Source organism: Wyeomyia smithii, chromosome 1, assembly GCF_029784165.1.
Source record: "Wyeomyia smithii strain HCP4-BCI-WySm-NY-G18 chromosome 1, ASM2978416v1, whole genome shotgun sequence".
Taxonomy (NCBI): Eukaryota; Metazoa; Arthropoda; class Insecta; order Diptera; family Culicidae; genus Wyeomyia; species Wyeomyia smithii.
This window is the reverse complement of record NC_073694.1, coordinates 63185792-63198401: the sequence shown is the minus strand read 5'-3', so window position 1 is coordinate 63198401 and position 12610 is coordinate 63185792. Positions and strand designations below refer to the sequence as shown.

At 43.7% G+C, this 12610-nt stretch overlaps 1 protein-coding gene across 10 annotated transcripts in view; it reads right to left on the bottom strand.

The window, feature by feature from the left end:
- Window positions 1-1950: 1950 nt before the first annotated feature.
- LOC129726403 (uncharacterized) overlaps window positions 1951-12610 on the bottom strand; it is a 513997-nt gene continuing 503337 nt past the window's right edge. For all 10 annotated transcript variants that reach the window (XM_055683104.1, XM_055683076.1, XM_055683040.1 and 7 more), the window contains one exon: window positions 1951-12610. This exon is cut by the window's right edge and continues 33952 nt beyond it. The gene's annotated coding sequence lies outside the window, so the exon portion shown is untranslated.

Genomic DNA, 12610 nt, shown 5'->3' with positions numbered 1-12610 from the left:
CGAACGACTATCAGTGCCCAAAAATGCTGTATTATATCGTATACTCGTAAAACCGCAACAATTATACAAAATTACCAAATCTGTGATACTCAATTTAAGCGTGTAGATTCAGTAAATGATCTGGGGGTCATCCTGCGCACAAGTCCACTTTTCAATTCTCTCACGGCCTTACACCGGAGAGACTCGCTGAGACTGGAGTTACGGTGAGCGGAATACAGACGAAATGAACTGATAACCTTGATATGTCAGCACTTCAACGAAGTCCACGAGCTATTCGATTACACTGTGTCAGCACCTGTGTTCAAAAACAAACTATAATGACGTCAGGAATAGGTGAGTTTCTATCCATTGCTTTATCTCGCGGAAATATTCTCTTCCTGGTCTATCCTTTTCCGGTACACACTGCAATCTAACCGTGACTTCCGCTTAACTACGTAGTTCCCAGACAGCCACCCAAAAAATCTAAAAATTGTGTGCTAGCTAAGATATTACCAAAGTTGCATCATTCTACCATCTCTTGCACACTTCTCCCGTCAAGTGAAGCGAAAAGATCGCGGTTAGCCATGGCTTTCAGACATGAAACCAAAACTGGCTTAGAATGGAAAACCGAAATGGGAAACGAGAGAAAGAATAGCTTTCCACCCGCACACATAAGCTAAGCATATGCATTCGGATGGAGTCAAATTATAATGCAAGCATTTGTGTCAGCACGGCTGGCCACATACTATTGCAGACTGACACAAGGAGGCAACAGGAGGTTTTAAATTACCCTAAACCGAATCGTGACTAAAACAGAGCAAAGTACTGCAACAGTAAGCAACAATTTGTGTCGGCGAGCGGCCTTCGTTTCCATTCTCCGTCTTATGGCTGCTTAACGGAAAAAAAACGAAAGACGAATGTGACACGTCCTACGTGTTGCTCAACGAATGCTGAGCAGGCTAACGGGATTTTTTTTCTCGCTCCGAAGATGCAAATGTGGATGACGGCGACATCTTGCGAAAATAAAATGGAAGCAAAAACAGTCCATACAGTTGGTTTGATGAGCATAAAGTTTCTTTTTTAGCATCACACAGTGGCGTACTGTGGCAAAAGGAAACGATAGTGAAGCGTCACTGTTGTGCTTCCGAAAGACTCATCTCAGCTTTGCTATTTGTCAGCATTTTTAAGGGTGAAGAAGTTGTGTATGAAAGTGTATATATTGCAAAATGCAGATCTCCAGTTTCGGGTTCAACATTTATGGGATATCTTTTTTTTCTTGGTTGGATGACTGAAAGGAAAACGCAACTTTGATTGGAATTTTATTCTCAGTGAGAAAGTTTTTTTTATTGTCAGACAGTCTGAGCCTGGAAAGGTTTGAAATCTAGTAAGAATTGGGTTTCAAAATTAGTTTCCTGATTTTTATATATCAGCTGGAAGAGTGCAATGTTCTGAGCAAAACGTGATTTTAAAAAAATTTCTATTGTTGTCCTTCGATTTTTGAATGGAGAATAAAGAACTGCTCGAAATGCCTTAAATGACAATTCTCCCATATACCGCTTATGGGCGAAATGTCATTAAAGACATTTCTAGTAGTTTTTTTATTCTTCATTTAAAAATCGAAGGAAAACAATAAACATTTTTTAAAAACCACGTTTTGCTCAGAAAACCCGGCTTTTTCAAATGATATATAAAAACTGGTATAGCTTTAGCTGCAGAACAGAAAGTAATAACGCATTTAAAATTTACTCTTTTATGTACCAAACTACAAGACAACGTAAAAAAATGTGAAAAATTTAAAAAAACTCGATAAATTTCCTAATTAGTATCGATTGTCATTTATTTGACGTGTTTTATTAGTTGCTGAAACAATCTTCACAACACTTACCTGTGTACCATAGGAGTAAAACTAGTTTTCGTATTTTTTTTATTGATTTTTCGAGTGCCCATTTCGTTCCCAAGTAAAATTGCGCATTTAGTTTTTCCATCACTTTATTTCCAATATAGTACATTAAGTAAGCTGAAATTTATTCTTCACTTTCACTTCCACTGTAGTTTCGCTTGTGTGTATGTATTCTTTTGTTTTGTTTTTTTTTTCATCTTTTTTATCTGCCATTTATTTATTACAGTGTCACCCACTATACACTGACTGTTTAGCGGCCGTTAGTTGCCCGTGTTTTTTGTGAATGATTTTTTTTTTAATATTTCACGCGCGTGTGGCTGTCGTGTGTTCTTTTATTTCCACTCTCTGCCAGGTGTGCCCTATTTTTCTTAGCTGGTACACACATGGTTTATAAATATATAGAATTCAATATAAATATTTCTGCTAGCCTCTGGCGTGATCGCGTAACTTTTGCACGATCGCGGTGTGATTAAACTTTCATTCGTGACGTTGGGTCTTACGTCGGCAATAGTAAAATTAGCGCTCTGGTTTTTCCCCTACTACCTTCTATCTCTCTTTTTCTCTCTTGGTTATTCCGCTCCTCTCTAACCAGATTTCACGTTTTGTATATTTGCAGTTTTTTTGTCGTATTTTTGCTCAATTTTTGTATTTTATTCGTCAATGTATATTTTTATATAATAAGTTTTCATTTGTTTCTCTTAGCTTCTGTTTTGTTATCTATCAATAATAATCCATAATACATTGTTACTCTTGTTTTCTTTATCTTTTTATATTAATAATTATAATAGACAGCATAGCATAGGAAGACGTTAATACCTGCATTAGACATGATGTACAAAATTATATTTTCTCACAAAGAGATTCCGATTGTATTCTGCAAAAAGTACGTTTGAATTGATTTTTTTTGTTTGTTTTTATTTTGGTTTTTCGTAGTATTGTTTACACATTTTTAAATATTCGTTCGTTTGTTGGTTACTCAGCTTTTGTTCCTGTTTAACATTCCATTCTAAAGAGTAGTTTTTTTACGATAAGATTCAAGATTTGTTTTATTTGACCGACGAAGAATAACACTGCTAAAGATGAGTTTGTGTAGATGTGATTGGTAAATATGGGCGCAAAATGAAAACAAAATTCACTTGGCTGTCGAACGGCTTCCATGTAATGACAAACAACAACATTTCTGTTGACGATTTGTCCCATCAAGATAAGATGCTTTGCCGATGCTGCGAAACGGATACGGAGCTAAGAATCACGGGGCTGATTCGAGGAAAATCCAACATAAATTTGGATCGAATCAAATTTGCGTATGAAGTGATCCAATCCTCCTGGATTAGGGCCAAAGAATACGCCCAAGACCAGGGAGACGGTACATGTAGGCTATTTTAGATTATTATTCATCGCAGGCTGGAAGCGAGTTGTCCTCATCAAAAGCTGGGTTGCTACATGGGTATAAACTGTTGGATCCCAGGTAGCTTCCTGCTGCTTCTTGAGCGGAGAAACTTGAGGAGAATATGATGATTGTGATAAGAGTGGAATCACGCTCGGTTGTTCGTCGTTCGTTTGTTGGGGAAATGTGGAAAGGGGAAAGCGGAGGGGAAAGTGATCCGGAACAGGGTTACGTTGAATGTGAGCGTAATTTTGAACGTCCATAAAATTCAGTACATCAGATTGCACATTGCTGGGCGGAATAATAATGAGGACCTTGTTCGAGTTCATATTGAACTTTCAGCTTCGTTAACTGACTCCGCCGATGGTCGAACGTAAATCCTCCTGCCGGCACAACGGGCGCTTAATGTTTCGACTGCACCCAGACAAGAATGAACATCTCCTGAAGGGACTGAGAATTCATACCCGTGCACAGGGAGGCGATTTTTGTGGTTGAACTTCGTTTAAGGATTGCAAAATTGATAATGGCGTTTATTTATCAGAAACCAAATTAATGCAGTGTTAGTTGTTTGAAAAAAAAAGGACTTGTCTCAGAATTATGTAAATTGAATTATTCGAATCATCAAACTTTTCGGTGATGTTCAACTATCCTTTTAAATTTCTTCTTCAGAGTTGGAGTAAATCCTAACGTTAAAGCAAAGGTATTGTTGTCATCAACCAAGCTGAAATAAATCTCTGTCCGTGAGTTCAAGGCCAACGATCATCAGAGCCAGTCACGTCGTAAGGATGCCGGACGATAACCCTGTGAAATCACTTCTCTGCAGCAACCTTGCAGGCACCATAAACAGAGGGGCGCAGCGTGTACGATGGCTCGACCAGATCGAAAGAGACTTGCCTGGAGAACCGGTGAAACACAGCCCAAAACTGAGCAACAAGGCGACAACTAATTGATACAGCACGAGCCACCACGGCTCTCGTAAGTAAGGTAAGGTAAGATCATTACAGCCGTCGCGCCCCGTTTGTTGATTCTGTAGTCGAGGTCCTCTAGCCCACTTTTTTGTTGACATTTTTCTTCCTAACGGCCTTTCCACTCCCAGTCCGCTTATGGACGCTCCCAGTTGCTGCATACCAACATTTTTTTTCTTCGAACCACCTTTCTAGACGACCAATTTTACCGTTATCCAACCTGCGGAAGACCCTTAATAGTCTTACCGATCCATTGCTGTTATCTTGTTTTTCGTCCTAGTCGTCCCGGCCGTGAGTCTATTGTGTTAAAGCTGGGATCCTCCAAACTGCCTATCGTGGAAAGTATCTTATTGACAACAAGTCTTCATATCCGTATGGTTCTTCACTTCCTATTACTAGACAACGACAGGTAAAGCCACATTTATCATTCATTGTTGGTGGGATCAACAGTTTTTTCGCTGAGTACCATCTGACCTTCGTTGACGGATGCTTCGATACCCACGCTTCGACGGAATTGTGGCTCACCTCTAACACGATATCAAATCAACTACTCCATACCTCATACCTACTTCGTTTATCGCCAAGATCAAGCCAAGAAGTGGTGTACTACTCGCTATTCGCTCGAGCTTCAAATCATCTTTGGTAAGTTCTCTCGAAGGCGTATCAGCTGAACAACTACGGGTTGAAACTGCCACTCCCGACATAATGCTCTACGTATGTATATTTTACATACCTCCTCATCAAGTAATGATCTACTGGTGATGGTTTAAAGATCAGCTCACAACAACGTATTCACGATATTACCGGCAGTGTCATCTATGATTTCAATAGGGCCAATTTTGAAGGCAAGAATGTTTTCCCTGTGCGCGTCGAGGAGGATGATGTCTTTCAGGATTACAATGTTAACCTTGCTCGACCAATTTGTTCCCGCACTAACGCACTAACGAGCATCTGAAATACTCAACCGGATGCTGTCAACACCGGATTCGTTCGCTTACTTTAAAACGCTGTATTGATATACTTGCAACGCCGCTCGCCACAGTTTGCAACCACCTTACACCACAATGAAGGTTCCCCTGAATTCGATCAAACACAAAAATTCTCTGCAAATTAGTACGTCCGGGGTTAAGCGTTTCAAAGGTGATAAGTTTACAGTGGCTTCTATAACTAGGCATGATAATTGGATCCGACCAAGGAAACTGGCGAAGGCTGAATCGGATAAAGCAACGCTGGACTCTCTCTAATCGGATAATCTGTGTTGTATGACCTGGCAACCTGGCTGGCTGGTAAACGGCTGGATAATGCGTACACGTGGTCCTCAGCCTCTTCTCCAGCCACTCCTATTCCCACCTCCACGCGGTGCCAGCTGGGATACGAGCAACCAAGAGAAGATCGGGTAAACAACCCCAGTGGGAACTTGGTCGTATGCTGACAGGGAAGGAGGGCTCTTCTGAGTTTCCGAGCGTCTACCGTCCTCGTGCCAACGTGGGACTCTAAACAGTGTTATACACAATGGTTCTCCGGCGAGACAGAGGGTTTGTGCGCAGGCCTTACAAGCCGCCACCGTAAAACACTCACAAGTAATGAACGAGGAACAAAGAAATTCGGACTGGAACAATCGGCACAGACCCATGCGACGAAAACGGACTAACGGTTGGAAACTCGGGACGTGGATCTGCCGATCTCTAAATTTCCAAGGGAGCACTCGAGTGCTCTCCGAAGTATTGATATCCCGCAGACTCGACGTCGTAGCGCTGCAGGAGGTGTGCTGGAAGGGCTCAATGGTCATCTACTAGAGCTGCGGCAACACACATGAGCTGGGGACAGCTTTTATAGTGATGGGCGAGATGCGGAAACGGGTGATTGGGTGGTGGCCAAGCCTGCACAGCCCTCACCTCGGAAGTACCGAAGACGACAAGGATTGATTTTACGCGCAATAAAAAAGTACGACCACTGATCTTGATATCAGATCGTCATCGGGAATTTCAACGCTCAGATCGGCCAGGAGGAGGAATACAAACCGGTGGTTGGAGGGTTCAGCATGCACCAGCGGACCAACGAGATGAGCCTAAGACTCATCGACTTTGGCCGTGCGTAGTACCTGCTTCCAGCACAACCTCCTACACAAGTACACCTGGAGGTCACCAAATCAGACGGAAACACAAATCGACCATGTTCTGATTGATCACACTTCTCAGACATAATCGACGTCAGATCCTATAGCAGCGCTAACGTAGACTCGGACCACTACCTGATGATGGTTTAGATGCGCCAAAAACTCTCCGTTGTTAACAACATTCGGTACCGACGCCCGCTCCGATTAGATCTCGCGCGACTGAAGCAACCTAACGTCGCCGAAAACTATGGGCAACCACTCGAAGCTGCGCTGCCGGAAGAGGACTAGCTGGAGGAAGGTCTTCTCGAGGACTGTTGGAACACAATTAAAACAGCCATCAACAGCGTCATCGGGAATGTGGGACGAAATTAACGGAAGGAATGGTTCGACGACTAATGTAGGAGGGTGATGGATGAGGAGAATGCTGCGTGGGCGGCTAAGATGCGCAGTGCCACTCGTTAGAATGTGGAAAGACACCGACAGAAGAAGATGAAGCGAACCCAAATTTTCCGGGAGAAGAAGCGCCGCCCGGAGGAGGAGGAGCTTGAAGAGCTGGAACAGCTGCATCATTCTCAGGAAACGCTAAAGTTCTACCAGAAACTCCACGCACCCCGCAGAGGCTTTGTGCCGCGAATCGAAATGTACCGGGACAAAGGTGGTAGTTTTCTGACGGACGATCGTGAGGTGACCGAAAAGTTCAATCAATATATAAAAATTGTTTATAAAGTTTCAGAGTGATTTTCTCAAAGTCCGTCTGAAAAAAACTTGGGCACTAGAGGGTTAAGGATGCCATCAAGCAGCTGAAAAACATTAAATCGGCTGGGAAGGATGGCCTCGGAGTGGAGCTTATTAATATGGGTCCGGAGATGCTGGTCACCTGGTTGCACTGGCTGATTGCAAGAATTTGGATACAGACCAGCTACCGGAGGAGTGGAAGGATGGGGTTATCTGCCCTATCTATAAAAAGGCGACATATTGGACTGTGGGAACTATCGTGTGATCACCGTTCTGAATGCCGCCTACAAAGAGGTGTCCCCAATCATTTTCCGCCGCCTCTCATCCCTTGACAACAGATTTGTGGAAAGTTATCAGGCCGGCTTCGTGGGAGGACGGTCTACGACGGACCAAATCTTTACCCTACGGCAGATCCTCCAGAAATGCCGTGAATACAGAACCCCCACACACCGCCTATACATCGACTTTGAAGCCGCGTATGATACTATCAACCGAAAAGAGCTATGGAAGGTCATGGACGAAAACGGCTTTCCGGGGAAGCTGATTAGACTGTTGAAGGCTACGGTGGATGAGACGCAGTGCTGTGTGCGGATTTCGGGTGGATTGTCGGGTCCATTTGAATCCCGCAGGGGGCTTTATCCAACATTGCGATACAGGGTGTAATGGATCGAGCGGACATTAACACGCGGGGTACGATTTTCAACAAATCCAGTCAATTCGTTTGCTTTGCTGATGACATGGGCATTGTCGGCAAAACAACTGAGGCGGGGGCAGAACCAGAATAAAATGAAAAGCAACGAGGATTGGGTTGCAGATAAATAAGTTTAAAACGAAGTATATGCTAGCCGGTGGAACCGAAGCCGACCTACAACGCCTAGGCAGTGGCATTCGATCGACGGTGATGAGTTCGAGGTAGTTAATGAGCTTGTCTATCTTGGCTCACTGGTTGCTGAGGGCAATGATACCAGCCGAGAGATCCGAAGGCGTATTATCAGCGGAAGTCGTGCCTACTATGGGCTCCACAAGCAATTGCGGTCGAATAGACTGAGCCCCCGTACGAAGTGTAACCTGTATGAAACGCTCATAAGACCGGTTGTTCATTACGGGCATGAAACGTGTGCAATGCTCGAGAAGGACCTGCGAATGTTCGAAGTTTGCGAACGACGAGTACTGAGGACGATCTTTGGTGGCGGGCATGAGAACGGAATATGGAGGCGAATAATGAACCATGAGCTCGCGCAACTCTACGGTGAACCCAGTATTCAGAAGGTGGCTAAAGCTGGACGGATACGCTGGGTAGGGCATGTTGCAATACCCTGCGAAGATGGTGTCGGCCTCGAATCCGGTAGGAAGAAGACGACCAGGGGCGCAGCGGGCAAGATGGGTAAACCAGGTGGAGCTAGATCTGGCAGAGAGTACACGGTGTTCCAGGGATTGGAGAGCGGCAGCTGATAACCGAGTGAATTGGAAAAATCAGGCCATGTCATTATGATGGAATACCAAACAAATAATAAATAATTATAACCTGGCGACCACACGCATAACGCATAACTACTACAAGGTGCTCCGAACCAACAAGTAATCCAGCGCCTTGAGAGCAGAGGTGTCATTGAAATCGTTAGTGGTACTTGGTACGAATAAATTCTTGAGCTATGAAAGCTTTGGCAGTAGTGATGGAGATGTACTCGTCGAACTTGAGTTTACTATCAACGTTGACTTTAAAATCAAGGATAGAGGCAACGCGTAGCAAGGTCTCCAATAGGCTCCAATAGAATAATCGATTTCGATTTCAGTTTGCCGGCGAAAAAATGTAATGGATATGCAGTTCTCGATTCTCAGTTCCATCCCGTTTTTGAGACACCAAGGTCTCTAGGGCGTAGCAATCGAGGTGAGTCTTCACATTGCGATACATTTTTTAGGCGGCAGCGTACAGATATTTAACAGATTTCAAACTACAGTACAGACCGTTGATGCATGATATAAATATGAGCGGACTTAGAGCACTACCTTGTGGAACACCAGATGAAATGGAGAAGATGCGAGAATGTGAGCCGTTGACGTTGACGAAAGCATTTCACTCTGTCTGATAGGAGCATAGCTAATCCGTAATCTAGCATGGAAAGCCCAAGCAAAGGAGTTGAGCTATAGTATAACTGTGTGGCACTCAAACGCTTTTTTGAAGACGAAATATATGACATCGATCTATTGCTGGTTCTCGATTTCAGTTGAAAGGAAATTAGTGAACGCCATCAAATTCTTAGTTATTGACCGTTCCTTTACAAATCCGTGTTGAAACTTGGATATAAATAGTAGCGAAGCAGCGTAGAATGCATCGTGGACTAATCCTTCAAAGACATTCGCCAAGCAGCACAAAATTGAAACTCGCAATAATTCTCAAATGCGTGACTAGAGCCTGCTTTGTAAATCGGGCTGATTGAAGCGGGCAAACTAAAAAATGTACTTTGACGAAGCAAGCAATTAAAAGCGAGCAATTGAATTCCCGGTCTCTTGAAGCATCAAGCTTTCTCAAAGCAGACAACACATCATACTGGGATATTTCAACGAGTGGGAGATTCATGTTAATGGTTGGACAGCTTTTGAGACTCTCTGGCGATAATGTTGGTGAATTTATTTTATTTATAGGGTAATCTCGGCAGGAAAGCGATTGGAGCGTTTAGCAGTCGTCTTCATACAAGCAATGTAATTGAAAAATGTCACAGTTTGACATTTTTTGTGACGGGATTCAATTGCACGAAAATAACGGAGTTTCCGAACAACATTACGAAGATGCGGCAGCTCCTTTGTCTACCATGGATTCTTGCAAAGGTGTCGTCTACCCCCGATTCAGAAAAGAGTTGATGTTCGCTTAAATTCAATAAACTGTGTATTTGATGGAGAAGAAACCGTCGACTCAACTAGTACGATTTCCTGTTCAGTGGAAACGTTCGATGGCACCAGACCTTCGATGTTACCGTCATTATCCCATCACAAACGGCCACGATCTTGACGGAATCTGACATGCGTTCGCGAAGTTGCATGCGGGTAGTGGAACAGCGGTTGCGAATTGGGTCGAAGATAGATTTCGCGAACGTAAATTCTAGACTTCTGAAACCCTACGTGGACAATGGACTGCTCGAGGTTCTCGCAGTTACCGATAGTAACTGACCTGCATTCCAGAAAAACCTTAACTGCAATTAAAACTCCTCCGCAATGTTTTATTAACCGTCCTCTAGGGTTATTACAACATAACTCCGCCAATTTTGGAAGTTGTGCTGTACAGACGTTCTCCTGCGCTCACAAAATTTCCTTATATTCATATTGAAATTTCGTGTTCTTTGTGGTGTATCGGCTGGCTGGCATTGAGAGGTCAGCTTTCTCTCCTTCCGAGGACGATTTGCAGTGTGAACAAGAGGAAGTCTATCTCCACTCAACTACCCAAGAAGCAGGTGAGTCGCCGAAAGCAGGGCTCAGATGCATCTACATCCGAAGGAGATAATTCTAGACGTGCTGGCAAGCAGCCTGGACCAAAGGATTCCAACAAAATTGCAATATGAACACCCGTTTCAACAAATGTGCTGCTCTAAGCGAATTGAAATTTCCTAAATTGGAACTGAATTGGAATGTGCAAAATCTACCATCTTGGTGAGTTCTTCAAAAGTAATGAATCCCATCTGAAACCTAATGTTTCGAATTTCTTCCCAAACCACCGACTACTTCCTCTAGACCGCAGTAACTCTTCGGGTGGAGTAGTGGCCACTGCCGTTAGGAATAGCATCCAGTTCAAGCTGCTTCCATCCTTCCAACTCAGCCTCATCGATACAAACGTCCTCTTTCCTGCACAGTATACTATCCGACGTAAGCCCGCGTTCGGGATGGCTCAGATGTAACTCTTAAGAATAACATCATAGGGCTGATGAGGAGACACTGTAAGTTTCGCATCGCCGGGGACAACTCGCCGGTGAAATGGAGTTGATTCGAAAGAAGACTTTCATGGTCATTATTTTGGCTTTTGCAAGCCTCACATACTTCAACAAAGGTAGTTTTTCGACACTTGACATCTACATCACCAATGTATTTAGCCACATCGGCCATTCAACCGATCTCGAGGAGCTGATTTCCGACCAATGTTGGGTGCTGTTAAGTTTCGGTTCTGGTGTTGAGGTCAAACAGTAAACCCGTCGAGACTATCAACATGCCGACTGGTTAGCATTTGGGCGGAGTGTAGATCTGTGTGACAACTTTAATCGCAAATCGACACTACAAATACATGGGGCTATCGAGGAAATTTAAGCTCCCGTCATCGGGCTCAGGAAGAAAATATCAGAATGGTTCCGGTTGACCGTAACTACTTTAATTTTGATCCCACCATTAACAAACTAGTCAAGATTCGTGATATCTAACAGAGGCAATTCCAAGAAGACCTATTCTCTTCATGAAAAGAAAATTTCGTCAGATAATTTCACCAAAATAATTCGAGCTAGAGTTGAAGAGTTGCGTGACCGTAACTTCCTCTACTTTGTTAGTGGTCTAGGAAAGTACTCAAAACTCTTCTGGAAACTCACGAAAATGCTTGAAAATAAACCCGAACCAATCTTTCAGCTCTGCTCTGATAGGAAGACACTTACTAACGTCGGCTGAAAAGTCGAATGCTTTTGGAAATCATTTCCCTAGTTCTCATCAATTGGGTAACAGGGTTGAAAGTTCACTCGAAGATTCGAAATATGTTATTCCAGAGGAGCAGAGAGTTACGGTGGACGGCGTCAAAAACGCCGTCAAACAATTCAAAAACGTGGAAGCGCCAGTTTTCCAAGCAATATTTACACGGTGACAAAAAAGTCCGGTCACACTTTTTTGGGGTCGCCTGTAGCCTACACGTTGCATCTCTCTGGTGCCATCTATATGTCAAATGAATGGGTTAACTTTGCTACCCAAAGTGGCAGAGTTTCGTTTCTGTGCAGTTTGTTTACATTGAGTTGTGAGCCATGGCAGAGTTAAGAGCAGCTGTTATCGCTGAATATGTGAAAGGGTACAAACCCGGACACATATTCAAACACCTAAAACCGCTCGGAATCAACCGGAAATTCGTATACCGGACCATAAATCCGTCCCTAGAGACCGGAGGCACCGAGGACAAGGCACGATCTGGACGACCAAGGTCTGTGAGAACTCCAAGGCTGAAAAAGATTTTATGAGACCGGATTCGCCGGAATCCCGCCCAATCTCCACGGAAGCTGGCCAGGAACCTCAGAATGAACCGAGAATCAATCCGCCTGCTTCTGCGCAAGGAAATAAAAACTTACACCGTACAACAAAAACAGGTGGTTCATGGGGTTACCAAAGCTACAAAGGACAAGAGGTTCCAACGAGACAGTGGCTCGGTTGGCGCTCAGATGACGAAATTATTTTTTCGGACGAGAAGCTGTTCGTTTTGGAGCAAACAGTCAATCGCCAAAATGATCGAGTTTGGAGTGTGAGCCCCCAGCAAGCTCCTGCGGACATGCTGAACGTTTCCCGGTTTCAAAATAAGA